This window comes from Sminthopsis crassicaudata, chromosome 2, assembly GCF_048593235.1.
Source record: "Sminthopsis crassicaudata isolate SCR6 chromosome 2, ASM4859323v1, whole genome shotgun sequence".
Classification (NCBI taxonomy): Eukaryota; Metazoa; Chordata; class Mammalia; order Dasyuromorphia; family Dasyuridae; genus Sminthopsis; species Sminthopsis crassicaudata.
Window position 1 is genome coordinate 389365222 of NC_133618.1, and position 24686 is coordinate 389389907.

Sequence of the window (24686 nt, forward strand, 5' to 3'; positions counted from 1 at the left end):
ATTGGCTTTTGAGTCAGGAGGACTTGAGTTCAAATCCCACCTCGGATACTTAACACTTATTAGCTGTGTGACCCAGGACAAGTCACTTTAACCCCATTTGCCTCATCAAAAAAAAAAAAAAAAAAGGATAAAAAAAAGTTTATAAAATTTAGTGAGAAGGAAGTATACTTATTGACTAAGAATATAAGGGGGAAAGGCATTTTTGTACATCTTTAAAGGGTAGAAATTCAACAGACAAAAATGGGAGAAGGAAGAAATTCCAAGCATGGGGACTGACATGAGCAAAGTCATAAAGCATGAAATCGTGGTCTGAGGGACGGGAGAAGATCTGGAAAGGAAAAGTAGAGAATGATTATTTGACTAGATTGTGCAGTATAAGAAAAGAAATGCTGTGAAGCAAGGCTGAAAAGGTGAATTTGACCAGATTATGGAGGAATTTGAATGTCAAACAAAGTTTCTACTTTACTGATTAGGTAGTAAGAAGGCATTGAAGATTCTTCACCAGGCAAGTGACATCACTAACTCTTTAGAGATGAAGGATTACTTTGAAGGATGTATTAGAAAGGGAGGAGAGTGATGGTGGGAAAATTTTTTCAGGCAGCTTTTGCAGTAATTCAGTTGTATAAATGAGGACCTCTTTTGGAAAGTGTTTGCAACAGGAACAGAGAGGAAAGGATGGTAGGGTTATTATAGAAGTAGAATCAACAGAATTTTGCAACTGATTGGATATTTAAAAAGAAAAATAAAAAGTAAATCTAAGGTTATGAACTTGGGGGGGGGGAAGGTGAATGATCCCAGATATTAAAGAGAGAAAGTGTGAAGTAAGAATGAAAACTTTGTCTCTCTGTGAGACATGTTTAGTTTTGAAGTGTTGGGAAGGCAGCTAGCTCAGGGGTATACTGCCAATAGGCCAAATTACATGTCTGTTTTTGTTTGTACATAAAACATAAAAACGTTTCTTAACTTGTGTACCACACAAAAACAGCTACTCAGCTGAATTTGGCCCACAGGCCATAGTTGCTGACCCTTTTTCTAGGTCAAAATGCCCAGGATGCAATCACGGTGTGGAAATTGAATGAGAGGCTTAGGCTGAAATTTGATGGTAATATTGAATCCTAAGTAGTGAATGAGATTCTGTACAAATCTCTTTTAAAAAAGTGAGGAGGGGAAATGCCTAGGGCAGATTCTTGAAGAATACTTGCATTAAGGGATTAAGAAGAGAATGAAATGTCAGCAGAGAATACTGTGCAGAGAAAATATGGTTAGAGAGATAGAAGAACGAGGACAATATGGTGTCTCTAGCAGGAGGAAATGAGCAATAGTGTTAGAGTGCAGAGTTTGAGAAGAACAAAGATTGAAGCAAGGCCATTAGATTTGGTAAAGATGTTTGATGACTTTTAAGTAGTTTCAGTAGACTGGTAGGTGTATGATTTCATTGTATGTATGTACATTCATTTAAGGAGAGTTGTGAGAATGTCGAGATATTGGATGTAGTCAGTTTATTCAGGAAGTTATCAGTGAAGTGGAGAAAATTGATGAATGATACTGAAGAGTCAAGGGAAAATTCTGGGAGAATTAAAAATATTGAAACGTATCCATGGTCATACGGGAAGGAGTCAGTGTTGAAAGAGACATAGGAGAGGTATGGAGGGCAGCCAAGTGGCACAGTGATTAGAGTGGTAGGTCTGAAATCTGAGTTCAAATGTGACCCAAAACATTTACTAGCGGGGCAAGTGACTTAGTCCTGTTATTTTAGTTTTCTCATCTGTAAATTAAACTGGAGAAGGAAATGGCAAACCATTCCAATATTTAAAAAAATAAAATTCTAAATATGTTCATAAAGAGTTGGACATAACTGAAATGCCTGGATAATAGAGTTATGAGAAAGAATGTGGCTTCTTGAGTAAGGTCTTTGAGGGGGTGGAGCATGAGATCAACTTCATAGATTAAGGGATTAGCTTTAGGAGTAAAATACCTCCTTTTGTGGTTAAGAAAAAGGAAGAGAAGGGAAGTGTGATTTGAAGTGAGAGAAGAGAGAAGAATTCTGAAACAGTAACTTAAAGAAAGGGTGTAGTAAACAAATAAACAAAATAGAAGAATTATTTAAAGTCCAGCTGAGGCCATTGTACCATGAATTTATAGTATGAGAGGTCATGTTTTTGAAGGGGATTCAAAGTCATCTCAGGCCTTGGCTTGTAGACTCTAGGAAAAAGGAGCTCACCTGCTCTCAAGGGGACTCAAAATTATCTCAGAAGTTAAATCTTAGTAAATGGAACTAGAGACAGAAGGGCAAGTGGTGGGGCTGATATTCCTGAAGACTCAGAGAACAGGAGCTGATACTAGAGGGAATTTCTTGGGCATGTCTGCTTCATCCTCTGCTATTTTTGAATTAGATTCTGGGATGAGTTTGGATCCTAACTTCAGCCCAGTCTCTGGAGAGCTAATCACTACCTTATTTCTTTGTCAGCTACTGATATCTCATGAGACATAAACTCTCTTAGAATGAGAATCCATTGATTATAGACTATAGGAAGTATAAATCAGCCAAATTCCCAGTTCCTGATCCTTTTTTCTCCATGTTTAAGAGTTAATGTTTTCTGTAGGAAAAATTCCCTCTCCTATCTTCTTAAACATATTATATCGTATATAAAATATAGATGTAGTTATGTAGATTTATGAGATATTATATTCCATAAAATATGTAGATGTAGATATGTAGATTTATGAGGAAATAAGCACATATTAATCACCTACTGCTTACCTGGCACTGTGCTGAGCACTTTACAAATACTGATTCGTTTGATATTCAACAATTCTGGGAGGTGGGTGTTGTAATTATCCCCATTGACTTGAGACCCAGTGCTCTCCAGTATTCTATTTTTTACTTTCACTGTGCACTTCAATTCTCTCACTCTTCTCACCCTTCCCTGTTCTCTCAGTCCATCATTCTTGCTTTGTCTTAACTTTTTTCCTTTCTTATTTTTAACCCTGTAGTTCACTTCTACTTTGTCTTAACTTTCCTCTTTTTGTATTCTTAATTTTAGGAGTAGCTAATTCACCAGCAACATTTAAATACCCAGCCCAATTATTGAATCATCAGGCATGTTTAGCCAAACCAGATTTCAAGGATTGCCCCAACCATCTTTCTTGCTTATTCCTACTTAGATGCTACTCATCATTCCTGAAGAAAGTCACACAACTGTGAAATAAGTGGATTCACTACAAATTTAATTATCTAATCTCAATTAGTCCTCCAATGTTTCATGTAAATTCTTCCTTGATTCACGTTATCATATTTTCCTCTTTTTAAACATCCCCTATGTCCTTCTTCTTAATAAATAAATCACTTTGCCTTCTTCTTTATTAAAAAAATATAGTCCATCAGTGGTGAGCTCCTTCTTTCCCTATGACTCTATACCTTAAAAACCCTCTTTTTTTTAATCATCTCTATTCTCTCTTCTTTTATTTTAATCTCTAGAGAAAAGGTCAGTGTAGGAGTTCCCACAGCTAACCAACTTGTGTTATTTCTATCCCATCTGGAATCTTGACCCCTTGATCTGTCTCTCTAATTATCAGTTTATCCATACCCACTGGCTCCTATTTTGTTCTTACAAATATTGTCTTCCACATTGCTAAAAAACAAAAACCCAAACAATCCTTTATTTGATTCTTTATAGTATCCTGCCATATTCTTGAGCTATTATTTCATATCTTCTCCCCATCCTTTGCATCCAATCTCCTAAGAAGATTTTTTTGTAAGGCTATCATTTATAAAGTATTTTAAGATTTGAAAAGTACTTTACAAATATCTCTTGTTATTTTCACAGCAGCATTTGAGGGAGATCCCATTAATTATCCTCATTTTGCAGTTGAGGAAACTGAAGTAGAGCTTAAATAACTTGTCCAGTATGACAAATATTAGCAAGTGTCTGATGTAAGACTTAAACTCAGGTTTTCCTAATTTAAAGTCCTGAGCTCTGTCTGCTGTGCCACCTAGCTGTGTTAGAGGTTTATTACATCCATTTCTTCTCATCTATTATTATTGCCTTCTAAATTTCTTGTGATGTGATTTCCGAGTCTGTTCAAATGAAATGCTCTTTTCAAAATCATGAAAAATTTTAAAATGCTAAATTTAAGCTTCCTTTTCTCAGTCCATGTTCTCTTCAAACTCTAGGGCTTTGGACATTGTTACATACCCTCTACTTTTTTACTGTTTCTTCCTTGACTTCTATGCCATGATTCTTTTCAGTTTCTTCCCCACATCTCTCTTCTTATCTTTGTTTTCAGTTATCTTTCTTTCTTTCTTTCTTTTTTTTTTTTTTGGTTGGGGCAATTGGGGTTAAATGACTTGCCCAGGGTCACACAGCTAGGAAGTATTAAGTGTCTAAGATCACATTTCAATTCAGGTCCTCCTGACTTCAGAAGTGGTACTCTATTGCATCGATTAGCTGTCCCCTCAGTTACATTTCATTAAATTATCTTCTAAATTTGGGAAACCTCCAGAGCTTTGTTCTAGGAGTTGATCTCTTTCTACACTCTTCCTTTGGTGATCTTATCAATTCCCATGGGCTCAAGTGTCATCTCTCTGCACACAACTTCTAAATTTATATGTCCAATTCCAATTTCTCTCCCAAATTCTAATTTTGCATTTCCAATTGCCTGGTGGATATTTCCATCTGGATTTCCAGATGGCATCTTCAACTGAATTGGTCTAACATAGAATTTATTGTATTTTACCCCCAAACCATTTCTTCCTTAAATTTCATAATTGTGTTAAAACCACTTTTTTTTTTTTTCCAGTCACCCAGGTTTCATGGTTTTTCCTGACTTTTCCTTTTCTCTCAAGCTCCATATCCAATCAGTTGTGGAAACTGTTAATTTTACTTCTATAGCATTTCTTGCCTATATACTTTCTTTTCCCTTCAAACAAGTTCTATGGTAGTTCATGCCATCTTCATAACTCTCTGAGAATATTGCAAGAACCTTCTAACTGGTCTCTATATCACCAGCCTATCATCTTATTAATGTATCTTCCATAAATTTCCCAAATTGATATCCTTAAAACATAGATCTGTTTTTGTATCATACTTTAGTCAAAAGTCTTCACTTTCTTGTCTCCCTATGGTTTCTAGCATAAAATACTAACTTATCAATCTGATATTTAAAGCCTTGAACAATGTGATGTTCATCTATTACTTTCCTTTCTACATTTTCTGTTCTAGAGTAGCCTGTACATAACATTCTATCTCCAGCCTATATACAAGTGTACAAGTGGTTCTGCATTTCTGGAAAGTACTTACTCCTCACTTTTGCTATATGGAATCCCCCCTTTTCCAAAACAGAGCTCAAACAACTTTTTACACAATTTGTTTTTTGATCACCTCAGTTATAAACCATCTCATCCCCTTCAAATTATTTTGTATTGCTTACTTGTGTATAAATTGTATCTTCCCCACATAATATAAGCTTTTTGAGAGTAGGAACTATTTCATTTTTGTCCTTGTTTTTCTATCGCTGTACGTGATTTTTGCACATAGTTGGCATTTATGTGTTTTCTGATTAAATTATGGGAGGTAAAATGGAATTAATTTTGTGATTTTCTTTATGATGCTCAGCAACCCTGAAACAGGAAGAGAAAAATTATGTAGTAGATCTCAAAGAAGAAGAAATCACAGATTCCAAATGATACTTCCTTAGGGTTTTAAATACATTTAGGTAGCTGGAGTTTTTAGTTCAGACTCTTGGTTTATAGAATGATTTATGTCAAGCTGTGAATTATTGTGTTTGAATTGTTGAGAAATTGGAAAGAAAGGAAAGGAAGGACAAAGAAGGAAATAACACTTAAATTTAATTCTTTATTTTTCATGTTTTTTTTTTTTGTCTTTATTTTCTTTCATGGCATGACTTTACATAGAAATGTGTTTTGCATGACTGCACATGTATAACATACATTAAATTGCCTGCCTTCTCAATGAGGGGGCTGAGAGAGAGAATTTGGAACTCAAAATTTGAAAAATGAATGTTGAAATTATTTTTACATGGAATTGGGAAAAAATAAAATATTAAATTTAAAAAAACAAATAAACAATAACTATTCAGTATTTAGTACTCCTGCCTACACTATACCAATATTTAAAAAAAAACCCTAAAACCTTAAGATTAAGCACCTACTATTGTGCCAGCCACTGTGGTAAGGACTTATCAAATTTAATCCTCAAAATGGTCATGAGAAGAAGGTACTGTTATCACCCCCCATTTTACAGTTGAGGGAAACTTAAGGCAAATGGCAATTAAGTAACTTGCCTAAGTCCATACATCTATTAACTTTTGGAGTCATTCATGAATTCAGATCTTCCTAACTTCAGGCCCACTTTTTTTATCCATTAAGACTAGAATATGTTCAGGATACTGCTGATAGGAAAAGTAAACAGACCATAGTAACTACTTGCTCCATAGTTTTCTGCTCCCTGTCCCCCACCTTCTAGAGCAACAAAAACCACAGTCCTATTTTTGGAACCCAAACCTTATATTTTTAAGAAGCAAGCACAGGAAATATAATTGTGTGAATCCAGATTTCCTATGTTTGTGAAATAAGCATCTCTGCATAATTGTTTCATCAGCATATCTTTGTGACAGGAAAGGGAAATTAATCTATATGATTTCTTTATATCCCTCATCTTCCATCTTTATAGTAAAATAAGATTGTCAGCACAGAATAGGGGACAGTCTGGCCGTGTGTGGTGTTTTAGGGTCAGTGCTGTTTGTCACATGTATAATAGAGTTATATAAGGTTGGTGCTAAGATGTTTCCTGAGAGCACATAACCTTACCAATTCTCAGTCTTTCAGACTATACATTAAGCATTCTATGAGAGATGTAGGCCAGTAAAAATAGCTTTCATAGCATGTGTCTTCTTTGTGAAAGCCCACAATCTCAAAGAAGCAGGCCAATGACTGGGTAGGGAATTAAGGACTGATTTCAGTTTCCTCTATTATAGACATGCCAGTTAAAGCTTTCCAGTCTTATCAAAGTATATTGTATGGCCAGAAAAGAAAAAAGATTTTGAAAGGATTTTTCAGTTTTGTTCCAGGTAGATAATATGCTTTTTTCACCTTCCCCATAATCTGAAGTGGTTTTCTGGGAGCATCACAGTATTAGTACATACAGATAGCTGATCTGTACTTCAAGCAATCCTTTGCATCATCATTTATATATCCTACATAGAAAGGAATCAAATTCAATTTCTGAGTTTCAGCCCTAGTTTCTTTATGATTTTAAAGGGTCAGAGTTAAAAGGTTAACCTGCCTGACCTACTCGAACTCATCTTATCCAGCCCCCAAATGGACTTGGGACAGAAAAGGGAATAATAGCTTCTCATTTATGCTCTGACAGGAGAAAGAATCTCACAGAAGCCAGAAAATTTATGTTTAAGGTTAAATTTAGTTTTTAGTTTTAGGTTTAGGTTTTAGGTTTAGGCTTAGGCTTAGGACTCCTCTGAGACATAGTGCAAGTTGTTTGGCTCCTTGGGGAGCCACTTCCTCTGATAGGTGATGAAAAAAGGCTGAAGGAGGAAGCAGAACAAAAAGTGAGATCAGCTTGTTTTAGGATCTCTTTCATCCAACAACAGTTGTATCTGGCCTGCCCACAGCCCTGTTGACACTGGTGACCCAGAAAGGAAAGTCTCTTCCCTGTGCCTTCGGCGATCAGTGACATAAAAAACACTTCTAAAGACATTTACTTCAAATTCTAGGGTAAGAAGAGAATCCCCTCTTCACTTGAGGTAGCATTAAAGTTGAAAATGCCACTGCCTAATCTGAAGAAGCATATTCAGGTCAAATGCTAGATGCAGTTATCTTGGATAACTGGGTAAGGGCTTGGAGCCTCTAGGGAAGGTCCATAACAAGGCAAGGTTGTCAAGGAGTTCAGACAGAAGGATTGTAAAAAAAAAGAAATCTTTTTTTTTTTTTTTTTTTTCCTGCTTTGCCATCTGAATCTCTATTATCCACAGCTCTGAAGAGGAAAGAAAGGGCATCCTTTTCTCTAATGTTTGTAACTGGCTCAAGGTAGTTAGATTTCAACCTGTCTGTGAACTTCCATGTGAAAAAAAAAATGATCTTAATTTTAATTAAATTGTAGCATTTCCTTAGAAAAGGTCCATAGGCCTCATCAGAGTTCTACCAGGGTCCCACATTACAGTTTTCAGTCATGTCTAACTCTTCATATCCCCATTTGGGGTTTTCTTGGTAAAGATATTGGAGAGGTTTGCCATTTCCTTCTCCAGTTCATTTTACAGATGAAGAAACTGGGGCAGAGAAATGAAATGACTTGCCTAGGGTCCACAGAGCTACTAAGTATCTAAGGTCAGATTTGAACTCAGTAAGATAAGACTTCCTGACTCCAGGCCCTGCATTCTGTGCACTATGATGCCAAATAGTAGCCCTCAGCTTCTGCTACAATATTGTCCTATATGTTAGACAAGGGAGAAAGTCTGGGCAAGACACATCATTGTCAAGGAGTAGAAGGCATCATGATGTTCAGAGGTCTGGAAATGCAGAAGATATAGCAGGAAAGAAGTTTATACGCACTGGAGAATGAAAGATTTTAGGAAAGATAGTGGAGGAGTCGAGTGATGTGAGAAATGGTTTTTAGAAGAGTCTTATATGCTCTCCAAGATCAGAGTAAGAAAAAGTAAGAGTAGGGAAATAGTCATTTGCAGCTTCAGTTTCCATTTATAAAGTGAGGGGTTGCATGACAAGGAAATTTGGAAAGATATTAAACATGGAATCAGTAGACCTGAGTTTAAATTTTGAGTTTTGTGAATCTGGGCAAGTCACTTAATTTCTTAGAACCCCAGTTTCCGCTTCTGTAAAATAGGGATACTATTTTCACTACCTGTTCAGTTTTGTAGACCTTTAGGTGGCATCAAAAAGTCAGCAGTTATTTCCAAACTGATTGATTTGCAAGGAATCTGGAGTCAGACAATCCTGACTCTGCTATTTATCATCTGTGTGACCTCAGACAAATCACTTTCTGACTTTGTTTTCTTATTTGTTAAATGAGAAAGTTGGACTAGATCAGAACTGTCTAACACATCCAGGGCTGGTTACATTGTGGCCCATATACTTTTTTTTTTGAGGAATTATTATTTTTTATTAAAGCATTTATTTATAAAACATATGCATGGTAATTTTTCTTTTTTTTATTATAACTTTTTATTTACAAGATATATGCATGGGTAATTTTCCAGCATTGACAACTGCAAAACCTTTTGTTGCAATTTTTTCCCTCCTTCCCCCCACTACCTCCCCCAGATAGCAGGTTAACCAATACATGTTAAATATGTTAAAGTATAAGTTAAATACAATATATGTATATATGTCCATACAATTATTTTGCTGCACAGAAAGAATCGGACTTTGAAATAGTGTACAATTAACCTGAGAAAGAAATAAAAAATGCAAGGGACAAAAATAGAAGGATTGGGAATTCTATGTAGTGGTTCATAATCATCTCCCAGAATTCTTTCACTGGGTAGCTGGTTCAGTTCATTACTGCTCTATTGGAACTGATTTGGTTCATCCCATTGTTGAAGAGAGCCTTGTCCATCAGAATTGATCATCATATAGTATTGTTGTTGAAGTATACAATGATCTCCTGGTCCTGCTTATTTCACTCCGAATCAGTTCATGTAAGTCTCTCCAGGCCTTTCTGAAATCTTTCTGCTGGTCATTTTTTACAGAACAATAATATTCCATAACATTCATATACCACAACTTATTCAGCCATTCTCCAATTGATGGGCATCCATGTAGTTTCCAGTTTCTGGCCACCACAAAAAGGGCTGCCACAAACATTCTTGCACATACAGGTCCCTTTCCCTTCTTTAAAATCTCTTTAGGATATAAGTGGCCCATATATTTTTGAGTCAAGAACCAGATTAAAATGTAATTAGGACATAATTAACAAAATAGATAAAAATACAGTTGTGGTTTAGTTGATTTTTAATTGTGTTCAACACTTTATGACCCCATTTGAGGTTTTCTTGACAAAGATACTGGAGTGATTTACCATTTCCTTCTCCAGTTCATTTTACAGATGAGGAAATATGAGTGAATATAGAGAAATATGAGTGAAATAGAGTTAAGTGAGTTGCCTAGAGTCACATACCTACATACTACATACACACACACACTACATACATAGTAACTGTCCAAGGCCAGATTTGGACTCAGGAAGAATAGAGTTAGAATCTATTCCGACACTATCTACTGTATTATCTAATTGCCCCCAAATACCGTAGAAAGCAAATAGTTAATATGTAATTTTCCAAGTCAATATACATACTGTGGGGATCCTTATCTATAGTTTAATGGTTACCACTTCTATTTGCATTTGATACCACTGGACTAGATGAAGACTAGATGTCTCCTTAATGTCCTTTCCATCTTTAAAAATTTGATCATATAATTTTTATTCTTCCTTTCATCTCAGTGAGCCTTTGAGTCAAATAATGATATCCACAAGACCAAGTTGCTAGCCTCACTGAGATCACAATGCAGCTGCTTTTCTTCAAGTTAAAACACAGTAGGATTTCTTTAAATGATGCCTAGGAGCCTGAAAATGATAGTCCGCAGTTCAACATCAGAGCAATTTTCTTTTTTAATCCATGTTGTCTTTTGATATTTGCATCTGGGAAAGCTCCAAGTAGATGAAAGCCATCCTTTTTGAACAGAAGGACTATTTCCCTAAATCTGCAGAAGAGAAACCCTAGGAGTATTTTATCTGCTCTTATCATTGAAGGATAAGGTGAGGTAGTAGTAAAAGTTCTGTGCTTGGAATTGAGACAATGGGGTTAAAATTCTGCCTATAGGTTTGGCCATAATCAGTGTGCTCTGAACTATCTGGCTATCTGAACCTCAGATTCCTAATTTGTAAAGTGAAAATAATAACACAGTGTCAATTTCAGTTTTGTTTTTTTTTTTTAAAGATCCTTTGCAGACCTTTAATTGCAATATACATGTGAATTTATATTATATTAGTTATTTCTTTCATGCTTCTATATGAATATCTTACCTCCATTCCCATTGTAACAGGGAAGAGAGGCCATTACCATATAACCTCATAGAGGTTAGAACCAATATACCTTCCAAGCTGAAGTAGAACTTAAACTGTGAGATTCTAGGAGTGGTATTATTAGGAAGATATTAGAAATTCAACTTAATTTATTAAGCATGTATTCAGAAACCCATTATACTAGGTACTTAGGGAGATACAAAGTTGTTATTATCATAGTTTGTTTTTAAAGTTTTTTGGTTTTGACTTCAAACAGTTTACAATGTGTCAGAGAGATGAGATTTATACACATTTTTCTGGGAGCTTGATCCATCCAGAATACTTTCATCATCAGTCTCTTCCTTTGTTTCCTTTTATGATGCCCTAAAATATGATTAGATTTCCTTTATACTTAAAAAAAAAGACAAAACAAAACCCATACTCTTCATTTAAACCTTCCATCTGCTCAAACCTAATTTGTCTGCTCATTCACTACCAAAGTCCTAGAGTTTTCCACACTTGCTTCCATTTTCTTTCTACTCACTTCTAAAAATCTGACTTCACCTCACCCCTACAACATTGAAACTGCTTTCTCAAAAGCCACTGTTGATCTCAAGGACTACATCTGGTGTAGAACAATCTTTCCCTTTCTTGATCATCACAACCTTTTGATACTGCTGACTACTGTGTACATATATCTATCTGATCATTCCTCTTCGGTCTCATTACTGAATTGTCATCCATATCTTACCTCCTAAGACAGGGGGCTCCCTCTCACCTTGAGACTCTGTTCTGGGTCCATGTATCCATAAGTTCAGCTCCCAAAACTTCAATTTTCATCTCTACACAGATGACTTTAAATTCTGTGTAATCAATCTTAATTAGTCTTCTGAAGTCCAATTCCACAACTCTAACTGCCTACTTATATCCACCTGGACAAAGTGTCAGCATCTCAACCTCAACATGTCTTGTCATCTCCCTCCTCTCCCTTTCCCAATTGTCCTTTTTCTAAATTTCCAATTTCTCTTGAGAGCATCATTCTCCTCCTAGTCATCCAGGTTCAGAATGCTAGAGTCAACCTCTTCTCTCTCCCTCATTTCCTCTAATCTATCAGCATTTCCTGTTTGTTTGTTTTTCCTTTTTTCTCTTCACTCATATGGTTATTATTCTAGTCTAGGCCATTATTATCACTTAAGTACCTACATGATTATAATCTCCCTTATCACTATGCTTCCAGTCTTTCTCTTCTCTTCTCTATCCTTCACCTAGCTGCCACAGTAATCTTGCTAAGGCATATATCTCACCATGTCACTCTTCTTCTTAAAGATACTCAATGGCTCCCTGTTTCCTCTAGCAAAAAGTAAAAACTGTTTCACTTGGCATTCAAAGAGACTGATGATGAAATAGAGTATGAGGGCATTCAATTTGGCTCTAGCTTACTTTCCTGTATGATGCTACATTATTCCCCTTAACATAGCTTAGATATCCCAGTCAAATTAGACTACTGTGTCCCCTGAATGTAACATTCCATCTCCTACCTCTGTGCCTTTTTTTAAGTCATCCCTGATGCCTGAAATTTATTCATTCTTCATCTGCACTTTTTAGAATCTTTTTCTCATGGTTCAGCTCACATACAATTTCTTTTGTGAAGCCTTCTTTCATTTCCCTACTTGCTGATGCTCTCTGTCTCCTCAAATTATACTTGCATTATACTTGTCTTAAGGAATAGACATTCCTTAACAAGGGGATTGTTTTATATGTATTTCTGTATATCCAGCACCTAGTATAAGGGAAGAAAAGAAACAAGCATTTATCAAGCATCCACTATGCACTAGGAATTATGTTAAGTGCTTTATAATTATCTTCTCATTTGATCCTCACAACAACCTTGAGATGTAGGTGCTATTATTTTCTATATTTTACTCTTGAGAAATTGAAGCAAACAGTATTGAATGACTTGCTTTTAGTCACACAACAAATAATTGTTTGAAAGTGGATTTGAACACAGATCTTTTTGACTCCAAGCCTAGCATTCTATCCATTATGTTACCTATTGCTATGTTCAGTCATTTCAGTCATGTCTGCTTCTTTGTGACCCCATTTTGAGGTTTCTTGGCAAGGATAGTGAAGTGGTTTGTCATAGTTTTTTTTATTTTTTATTTTATAGATGAGGAAACTGAGGCAAACAGACTTAAGTGACTTGTACAGGGTCATACTGCTAGTAAGTGTGAGGCCAGATTGGAACCCATGAAGATGGCATCCCAGCATTCTATTGTTTATGTCACCTAGCTGCCTAGGGTAAAATGCCTTACACATAGTAGCAAATGTACACAGAATTGTTTAATGGGACGTAAGTAGGACCATGGGATCTTAATTTACAGCTGAAAAGGAGATCATCTAGTCAATCTGCTCACTTTTTAGTTATAGAAACCTGGAGAGGTTAGGGGACCTGTCCTCAGTCATAAGGGGAGATAGCCAAGAATTATACCCAGATCTTTTGTCTCCAAATCAAGCATGCTTTCCACTGCACCATACTGGTGCTTACATAGAATAGAGCCTTCTTCTAGCATCCCCCACACCCTGAATCTCTTCAAAGAGCCCTCTTTGTGCCTATTTTTTCTAAGCTTTTCTAGAGGCCTGACGACATTTCCATTTTATGCTCTTCCTGTAGAGATTTCACTACTTGTCAGGAAATGGTTGTTCAGGGCTGAGAAGTGACACAGCAACAGAGAGCCTGGGACTGCTGCCAACCTTAGAGGAGTCTGTATTCTTACAAGGAGAAGAAAAAAAAAAAATCCAAACCAAAGGCAGGAGCAAGTTATTTATTGAGTAAAATGATTGGTCCTCACATATCTCCAGATGGGCTGCAGATAGGAACTATGATATGAAGCATTCTGGAAGAGGTGGAGTCAGTGCAGGCCCATTTTAACATGATAAAACATCAGCCACTGAATAATCCAAATCCTTAATTGTGGATTTACACCCATCCTCTCCCCTCGACCTCTCACTCCAATCAGTTTCAGATCCTGGCTGATTTGTGCAATACTTGTTAATGCATAGAAGTATACATGCAGTATTGGTCAACTTGCCATCTGGGCGGGGGTGGGGGGGTAGGGGAAGAAGGAGGGGAAAAATTAGAACAAAAGGTTTGGCAATTGCCAATGTTGTAAAATTATCCATGCATATATTTGGTAAATAAAAACCATTAAAAAAAAAGTATATATGTATTATCTCATTTGAGTCTCATAATAATCCTCTGTGAGAGATGCTATTCCCAGGTGTTTTTGTTTTTTATCTTTTATTACAAATGAGAAAAGGAGGCTTAAAGAAGCTAATGAATGTGTGGGGTCAAAATTATGAAAGCAGGTCTTCTTGACTTGAAATTCAGGGTTCTAATTTCTCTAATTTTTTTCAGTTGGGCATACCTTCCTAATAGATGTATATTTATTTATTCAGTTTATGCATGTAGTATTTTTGTGTACATTACAAAATGTACACAAAAATAAAAATAAAGTAGGTATTAAATTTTTAAAAATTTTATTTATAAATGATTGAAATTTTTTTTGTTGTTGTTCTGTAGAGTAATGTGAATGAAAATGCTTCATTATTTTCCAAAAACTCACCCATGTATAGCTTGGAGTTAGGGAAGATGTCTATGCTAATTTTATCTAGGTGGTTAGTCCACCAGAAAAAATTTTTTGGGAGGATGTACTTCTTTTGATGGAAAGCTATTCAGGTCAACAACCAAATAACATGCCACAAAGAATCTATGGATATAACAGCTTTTCACTATGAGTTCTATTTCTCTCTCTATGGATATTCATCATAAACAATACAAAAATTAAAAGACAGTAATGAATTGCATGTAATTTCAAGTTGACATTTTTAAATATAAATCTTTTCTTCTTTCATTATTTAGTTATTTAATGGATGGAATCATATCTTAAAATCAAATTCATGTTTGAATGTGTTACATATCTTTTTGTAACTAAGAATGTTGGACTTGAGAGACTTCAGGGGAGTGGTGTATACACTAGAAAGGGCCAGAAGTGAATGGCCAGTAGAGAAAGTTACATTTGATTCTAGATATGAGAGAAACTCTGGAGCTTGTGAAAAAGTTGGGGGTGAGGAGAGATGGGATATTATGGTCATGCCTATAATGTAAAAAAACAACACTTTTGACTGATTTATGGAGGGTAGAACAGAAATGTGAGTACAGGAAACCAGCTAGGATATTATTGCAGTAGTCGAAGTGGTATGTGACGTGGATCTTCAGGAGAAATCTAGATGTGTGAAAAAGAAATAAGGAGACACATATCAGAAAGATTGTGGACCTAGAAATAATCATATTTAGCCAACTGCTTAGATATATAGAGAAAGTAAGATTGTAGAGGTGAGGCTAACACCTAGGTTGTAAATCTGGGTAGCTAGAAGAATGGTATTGATCAAAAATGGATGGTATTTTGGGGAAAATATAATGTATTGAGTTGTGTAATGTAAATTGCAACCTGTCCGTTTCTGCTTATGTTATACAACTCATTCTGTCTCATCCAAAATTAAAAGAGAGCTCTTACTTGTTATTGCCCTGAAATGGAGAACTTCAAGGGGCATATACTACCCAGTATGATGGAGGAGATGTATTTAGAGATGTATTTAGAGGAGGGGTGGGACAGGGAAGGTAGTGGCAGATTTTTCTGATGGCAGCTATCTATCTTCTGCTATGGGTACTTGGATCAGGGCAGAGAGAAGGAAATGTTGGGAGCTTGCACAGCAGTGTAAGTAGCTATAATAGGAGAATATTGGAATGTAATGAGAGAATGGTAGATGTGATTTTGTTTGAGGCTTCATAATTGACTCTTTGTAGAGAGGAAAGAATCTTGCCACCTGGTTGAGGGGATTGTTGATTACATTGTGTCTTGGAGTCAGGTCCATTCCACTGCCCCCATTCTGAAAACTCCTATTAAAGCACTACCTCTCATATAACTGAATGGACAGGGGATGTTATGGTTTGCTATGGAAAAAGATGACCTTTATTGTTCCTTCCATCCCTAAGATTATGAGAGTATTACTGAAACAATGGCTAATCAAGTCTGAGAAAGGATGATACTTCTTAGATTCTCCTACCCCTAGAACCTAACTAATCAATTTGGCATTTTTATAGTAGAAAGTAGGAGGGATTGAAAAAGCGTGGCATAAGTTGGGCAGTTACAAATGGGTTGTGATCTATATTGCAGATGATCACAGAGCCATGAACATGTAGAAGTTTAGCAGTAACCACAAGCCCCTTAGGAAATACACCTGTAACTTCCCTTCCTTCTTTCCCCCCATCTTTGTGGCTTTGGCTGACATCTGTTAGTTAAACTTCAATGAAATGGTGATTAGGGAGCCCTGAAGAGACTCTCAAAGTTCACTGCCTTTTTTCAAAATAATTTGGAAGCTATTTCTTAGCCACAAGTAAGGAAGTTTCCTTCTATGGAAGTTATTAAGGTACCTTGGGAATAAATAGATCAGGGAGAGAGTGAGATATGAAAAGGTTGCCTGGAAGAACCTTCCTGAGAGAATTCCATAAATAAATTAAAGCAGGGAATAAATTGTTGACAGTGGTAAGATCATTTCAAGAGAAAGATTTTCAGAGTATGGCAGCATTGTTAGAGAAAGTAAATTACCAAAAGGTCTTCCACTTCAGAACCTGAGAAAACTGAGCAATTAGAAACGAAAGTTTAGAACAAAACACTGAAAAACAAACATTAAAAAACACCAGTAAAATCTTAGACCCTTTGATTTAGGCATTGGGATGCAAAGTTGATGTATGTAGCTAGGGAGGGAGGATTAGTTTTGCTTTTTAATTGCATTTTGAAGAGTTTGATCCCAGTAATTTTCATTTTTAGAGATACATTTCCTGCAAATGATATTGTTAAACTCTACCAAAAATGGCACAAAGTTATTTTGGAATAAAGCAAGGTTTGTGATTTTTAGAAACCACTCTTTTTTTTCTTGGCCTTTGAGATTCCTGCAAATGAGCACAATTGGAGTCTGAGGCATGAAACTATCACTAAAGCTTTATAGAACAGCTGAAGAAAAAAAAAAAAAAACATAAGAAATTAGCTAACCTCAGAAATCCACAAGATAATCTAATATTATCTATGCAAGAAGAGAAATCAGCCTGATGCTTAGAGCTGTGAAAAAGATACTGTCTCCCAAATGGAGCCACCTCCTCTCTACTATGAATTCCCTGGCTAGTGAATTATGGTAGCTTTCTTTCATAGAAGAGACCCAGGCAAGCAAAAACTCTACTCAGTCCATTTTTGATTGACTGTGCAGCTCTGGGCACTTGACCTGCCAAATCCTATTTTTATGCTTCTACACTTATAATCTGTGACTTTTTTTTTTTTTTTTTTTTTAAAGTTTGATTGTTATCTGTCTAGTTTTTAGAGCATGAAGGGTCCTGTGAGAATAAAACGTACATTATTATTTCCTTTTCCATTATTTCTATGCCACGTTATTTTCTCTTTCATGTTCATTGATAGATATGGAGAGAGGCAGGATAGCACAATGAATAGAGAGCTGGCTTCAATCATACAGACTAGAGTTCTGTGTCTAGCATTTCCACATATTGGTCATTTGACTAAGTCACTTCAGCTCTTAAGGGACCAGAAGGAACTCTCTAGGATTACAAGTTGCAGAGAAGATGTTCGTTCATATTAGTAGAGAAATGTTTAACGAAAAGCTCAATATGGTGATGAAATAAGTCTAGGAAGGAAGAAAAGGAGAGAGAGAGAGAGAGAGAGAGAGAGAGAGAGAGAGAGAGAGAGAGAGAGAGAGAAGAAAGAAGGGGGAAAGGAAGAAGAAAGGAAGGACCTACTTAGGTCCATCATTTATTTTCTCCATCGCCTTTGGATAATCTGCAATTTTGATTCCCTTAAACCCATGAAATTCCATAGCTCACAATCACATATCATTACTAAGAAAATATTGTTGTAAAGAAAGGAATCTTTTTTTGGCATAGAATAAGTTAGTATTATTAAAAAGAAAGTGTTTATATGGGCTCTCATCAATCTCACTAATTTCTCTCTGGGTTATAATCCATTCAACTTCCTTCTTCTTATTCTATTCTGGACCTGTCTCATCTGTCTGTAGTACTTGTTCAATTTACTGATGGATTAAGTCAATTGTCTGTTTATCCAACTACAACTTCCTGGCCACCATTTTCAAAGCAGGTCATCGCCATCTCACCCTCTCTCCCCAAAAACCTTAAATTCTGCTGCTGGACAACTCTGGGATCTGATAAGTGAGCTTGTAAAAATATAGAAAAAAAAGTATTTGTTAAGAGGCAATTATATACCATGTTCTGTGCTAAATGCTTGCATATAATTGTGCAATAATAGTCATGCACGATAGAACATAATAAGAGCAGGACAAAAGAAAGATAATTTCAGACTGGGGAATATTAAGAAGGTGACTCTTGAAAGTAGCTCTTGAAGGCTGTCTAGGATTTCCAAAGATAGAAGTAAAGGGAGAGGGCAATTCTGGATTTAGGGAATGAATCAGAACAGATAGATTATCCTCCAAGGACCCCTCTGAGGAGTGCAAGGAGGATGAAGAACTGTGCTGGGAGTGCAAACGGTACAAGTCTTGATTTATTGTTTTGTGCAGATTAATGGTTGGTCCTGCATATGTACATTTTCCATGAGCCCTACTTGTTCAACCTGTCTCTCCCCTTTTACAGAAAACTTGAGTTCTCAAGATTCAGAATTTAGTGAGGGTACTGAAGAGCCAGTGTTGAATATTCATGAATAGGGAGTGGCAGGGAAAAGGACAAATTGGGTTAAGATCTGACTCTCAAAGATTATTGCTGTCTGACTGAAGCGCTATAGGGTTATAGTCATTTAATAACCCTAGGCTGGCTCTGCTGACCCAAAAGCTTGTAAATTGGAAAAACACCAGGAATTGGGATCAGGCAGAGGACAGGCTGAAGGGACATTAGCTTTAAAAAAAAAAAAAAAAAGAATCAAACCATTGAAAAAATGTTCCTTCTCAAATCAAAATGAATAGTTTTTTTTTCTGGAAGCTCTTTGTCTGCATTTCCCTCCTGAAGCCCCAGTCTTTATAGAAAGGAACTGGTGCTGAAAAGAGAAGGGTGGGGCTGAAGCCTTGCTTCCCTTACTGAGCATGTCAGACAGATAGGGTTGCTGGAAGACTGAGCCCCTCCCCTTATTCCCCTCCTTTCCTTTCTCCCTCCCTCCCTCCCATCTGCACTAATTCCCTTTATATTCTCATTCAGCTGCCTCCTGCTTTTCACTGAGAACAATTGCCTACCGGGAGGCCCCAGCCCCGGCACTAGATTTCTTTCAAGTAACTAGAGATCCAGACTTGTTCCTAGTCAAAGACTGATCAGACCTTGGGAGGTGAAGGGTGTAGAGGAGAGAGCAAAGCCAGGAGAAAGAATGTAGGGAGAATGAATTCTGCCGGAAATGACCATCCTTTAACCATTTTCTTCTTCCACCTCCTCTACCCATTGGCTGCCCCCCAGCCAGAATCTTTCCTAGTGATTAGGATTCTAGCTCTGAGAGTAGCCTCTTGATTCAGGGGATAAATCTCTAAAACTGCCAGGAGTGAGGAGGAGTCAGGTTTATAAACCATGTTTGCTGCAGTGCCTCTAGCAGTGATTGCTAGTCCAAGCACTGAAGTTTAACTCTCAGACTGTGAGATGAGTACCCCTAAGCCTTGTCCAATTCTGAAGTACAGAGGGGCAAGCTTTATAGTATGAAAAGAACTAACCTAGTAGAAATCAGAGCAAGCAGGCCAGGGGTGATAGATGGATGACCTGGCCCTTTCGTAAAGGACAGGGATGTCAACTCTTCTATCTCTTGTTTTCCAGATAATCTATTTGTACTCCATTCTCGCCTCTAAGAACTCTAAAGGATTTTAATCTCCTCTATTTTGTCTTGCATTTCTTTACAAACTCCACACTATGAAAAAGAATAAGCTTTCAGTCAGATATTGTAGCAGTATAAAGTCCTGAGAAACTTCTTTTGCAGCCTTGGAGCAGCTTAAGAATAAATATCTTTTAAGTCCAGTCCAAAAACATGGAAATGCCCTTAGTTTCCCAATTGTCTAAGTCATATATGTCAGGTTCTTTCTTTCAGGTTCTGAACCTTGGTCTGCTAGATGTGATAAAGCTCTTTCTTGGCTTGTAACTGAAAACCTATTTGCAAGTTTCCTGTCAATACCAGTAATAATAAAAATAATAGTTAACATTTATATAGTACCTACTATGTACCAGACACTGCGCTAAGTGCTTTATAATTATTTCATTTGATCATCTTCAGAACAACTATTGTTGTCTCCATTTTGCGGATGAGAAAAATGAAGCAAACAGCATTTAAGTTGATGAAATCTTAGCTGCTATCCCAGGCCCAATAATTGTCACTTTCTTTCTCTAGGACTTCATTAGAGCCTTTATCTTTTCTATGTCTATCTATCTCATTAGAACAAAAGGACCTGTTCCTCAATCTAATCAAAGGGACTTTACCCAGACATGTTTTATCTGAAATTGTCCAAAGATACACAAAATCTTCTGAGATCAATTTTTCTGCTCTGTCCAATTCTCCTATTCCCCTCAATTCCATTACTTTACCTTTTCTTTATAAATCCTGACTCACTTTGTTGGATTGCCCCTCTTCCTTAAGGAAGAAGCTCACATATTACCCCAACCAAATACATGCCCATGTTTGATTTGGAGATGGTTTGAGCCTGTATTCTTTCAGATAACAACAGTGAAACCCATGCCATGGTACTCTAACATCTTTGGCACACATCAACATATAGATCCCAGTAAAGTGACTTGCTCAGGGTCACAATTAGTAAGTGTCTGAGGCTGAATTTGAACTCAGGTTTCTCTTTCTCTTGGACTCAGTGTTCTATCCTCTGTGTCACATAGAGAGTCTGTTTCTTGACTTTGTTAGGACAGGATATTTTCCTGCCTTGTACCTCTATTTCTATCTCCAAATGAGTCCACAGTATATGCAGAGTTAATTTAAGCAGCCCTGAGAAGGTCCCTCCCCTTCCAGAGACAATTTACACGACTTTGATATGGTAACAGAAATGTCACTATTGTAGAAGCACTCCTCCCTTTTCAATCATCAAATTTCCTACTAAAGTACAAATAAATGCATATCAGTTTTTGACAATTAAGTTACTTGGCAGGATAGAGCAGGTGGGAAGCTTGGATATTCCTGGGATGCCAAGATGAGGATTAGTATTGAGCCCAAAGAAAAGCTAGGGACATCACCATTTTACTAGGGCTTGTCTTGAGGGAAGAGCTGATTGTGTGTTTCACTTTTTGCCTCCTTCTGGGGGAAGAGTAGAGATAGGATTCATTTTGGTTTGCCTTCAGATCCAGAAATAGATATATTTCTGGGGAGAGAAAAATCTATTTCTGTTTCTCTGGAAGTTGCCACAGGCCTTCAGATTCTTTGAATAAAGGTTGTAGATGTAAAGAGCTGCTGGTGTCATAATTGTCCAGCTCAGCGGTAGTAGTGCAGAGCCAGAAATCCAATGACCTTTGACAGAGAAGGAGCATGTGTTTGATATGGAAATGGTCAAACATTTCCTCAGAACAGGAGCCATTAGAGTGGGTTGGGTGCCTGTGGGACCTCTGCAGTGAGCTTTTTGGGGAGGGTGAATGATGGAGGAGACGGTGGTGGAGCAAAGCAGAGCTCTCTTGCAGAGCAAGAACACGTGGAGGATGCACATGAATGAAGCTCTGTCAGCTTCTTCGAGTCTCAGGCTGAGTCAGGCAGAAACAAGTTTCCCTGAAAAGGCAGAAGCAGCTCAGTGATGTGGAAATAAAACCGATTAACCCTTGGCATTCCTGCTGTGAACGGGTTCCTTGGCAGCAAGAAGCTTCATTCATTTCCTTTGGCTCAGCAAAGATGAAGACATACCTAGGCTCAGGATGACAAGTTTATTTATGGAAATGTTTTACATAATTGTGTGTGTATATATATATATATATATAATTTTTTTTTAACGTACATCATTTTACTGTCTTAGGGAGAAGGGAGGAGAGGGAAGGAGAACATTTGGAACTCAAAATTTTATATAATAATGTGTGTTAAAATTATTTAATTGGAAAAATACTATTTAAAAGATGACAGGTTTATTGAGTAATCACTAAAGAGCTTCATTCTTTGTGGTTACACTGAGGGCTAGTTCAATATTAGAAATAAATCCATTGCAGTTCCTGAGGGCACACATTTCACTTTGAAGTTAAGAATGAGCTCAGGGCCAGCTTAATGGGATTTCTCCAAAAGATTTTTGACTAGTGCTGATATGCAGGTAACAGTGCAGATCTGTCTGAATTTTTTTTCAGACCAGTTTCAAGCCTTTTGTGTCTATTATTTATGGGCATCACCAACACCCAGAAGGAAAATGGAAAGCTAAACTCTAGCTGAACTCAGGTTGGGAAGCTAATAGGATTAAAGATTTAGAATTGGAAGGGATGCAGAGTTCACCCAGTCCAATGCAACTCCCTCATTTTACTGAAGATGAAACCAAACTAGGTAGAGTGAGGAGGGCATATGGGGATTGTTACACTTGTGATGTGGTCTATGATGTGGGGTTTGGCACCAAAGGTTGGGGTTCAGTCATGTAAAAAATTCACAGTAGCCATTCTTTTAGGCAAAAAGTAGATTTATTTAGGAGGATAGGTTACAGCAAAATGAAGGAATACAATAGACACCTATGATATATATGACATAATTATATCATTATATGATAAATGTGAATGATAAATATGAAATAAAATAGGAGAGCATATGAAAGACAAGTTCTTCACTTTGTGATCTTCTCAGACACCATGGCTTCTATTCTCATCTTTATGCAGATAAATCCAGCAGAACCTCAGATTCATTAATAAATGCTAAGTGATTGATTAGTTGCTTGAAAACTTAAGATCCAATACAAGGCATGTTTTAAGGCATTATTTTCTAAAGAGTGTTTTGGGCTCAGCATTTCAGAAGCTTTATTCCCTCTGTGAACCAATCCATCCTTAGTATTTCTTGACATTCTAGTTGTTAACCAATGGGACTTTGGCTATGTGTTGTGTGGAGAAAGTATGATTACTTAAGCCGATACACCAGCCACTACTTCTTACTTCTGCTTGTTCTTTTCTTTAGTAAACTTCTCTATGGGATCAAAAGCAAGTTGGAATATCTCATAGTGTCTTAGAGGTTACAGAAATAACAGATATTCTTTTTTTAACTGACTCACACCAACCTCAGCCTGAGCTTAGTAAAAAACCTCCCTTTGGGTTAACTTGTTTTTTTATTTCCAAACTATGTACTTAATTGACTTGTTCTAAAACCATTTAAAATGGCTATAAATGTTAGTAGCAATTTTAAAAAGCATAGGAATACATTAAATAATAATTTAAGAAAGAGGCTTTCATTCATTGAACACCATGGAAAAAGTGGGACAGTAAATCTAATCCCTTCTCCCATCAGTCAGAGGGAAAATGGGAAGTGAAGGGCTTGGACTCAGATAAAGGGAAAGTTGGATTTGGGGGAGCAATACTCCAGAGCAGGAGGAAGACTGATCCTGTTAACCAAATCCCAAGAGTTTTATCAATCCTGATGTATTAATCAATCCAATTGTGTCTCTGTCACATACTGGGATCTTAACTCCATTTGTTCTCTCTGCTTTCTGTCACTAGGACCATTCCATCTAATCCCTGAAACTTGAAAGGAGAAGTATGGGCAAACATCACAATCCTTGGTCCTCTTCCCTTTTCATCTCTCCACATGGCTTCTCTCTAGGAAGGAAGTTCTTTCAGAGACCAAAGTCCCCTGGAAATTTGGGAAACTCTAGGCAAAGTACATGCATGAATATATACATATACTTCCTTCAGCCTACCACATCTTTATGGAAATGTCCCAAAGGAGAGGTTACACAAGTTTCTTGACTCTTCTTTATACAATGAATAAAAACATGGCTGGCTACAAATGCTTTCTTATTAGAATGGGGTCAGAGACTTATGGAACTTTGTGCTCTATGTAATGTTTTGTGCATAAACACACACACATATGTAGAATAGGCATAAGTAATCCTATGTAATATCCTTATTCTCAAACTTATATGTAATATTAATTTATATTTCTCCAGCACTAAAAAGTTAACAACAACTCTTGTGAGTTAGATATTATTATCTCCATTTTATTAGTATATATAATTTTATTGATAAGGAAGCTGATACTGAGAAAGATTACATGACTTATCCAGGATCACAATTAGTGAGTATTAGATCTAAAACTTAAATTTGGATCTTAAGACTCCATGACAAGAGTTCTTATCACCATAGTGCACTGCCTTTCCCCAGATTTACAAAAGCCTTTTTTCTGTATTTATGGAAGCTTTTTCTTTCTTTCTTTCTTTCTTTCTTTCTTTCTTTCTTTCTTTCTTTCTTTCTTTCTTTCTTTCTTTCTTTCTTTCTTTCTTTCTTTCTTTCTTTCTTTCTTTCTTTCTTTCTTTCTTTCTTTCTTTCTTTCTTTCTTTCTTTCTTTCTTTCTTTCTTTCTTTCTTTCTTTCTTTCTTTTCTTTTTTTTTGCTGAGGCAATTGGGGTAAGTTACTTGCCT

At 36.7% G+C, this 24686-nt stretch overlaps 1 protein-coding gene across 11 annotated transcripts in view; it reads left to right on the forward strand.

Moving 5' to 3' along the window:
- The window catches only part of LOC141556808 (protocadherin alpha-C2), a 182175-nt gene that overhangs the window by 154846 nt on the left and 2643 nt on the right, over window positions 1-24686 (forward strand). The window lies entirely within an intron of this gene.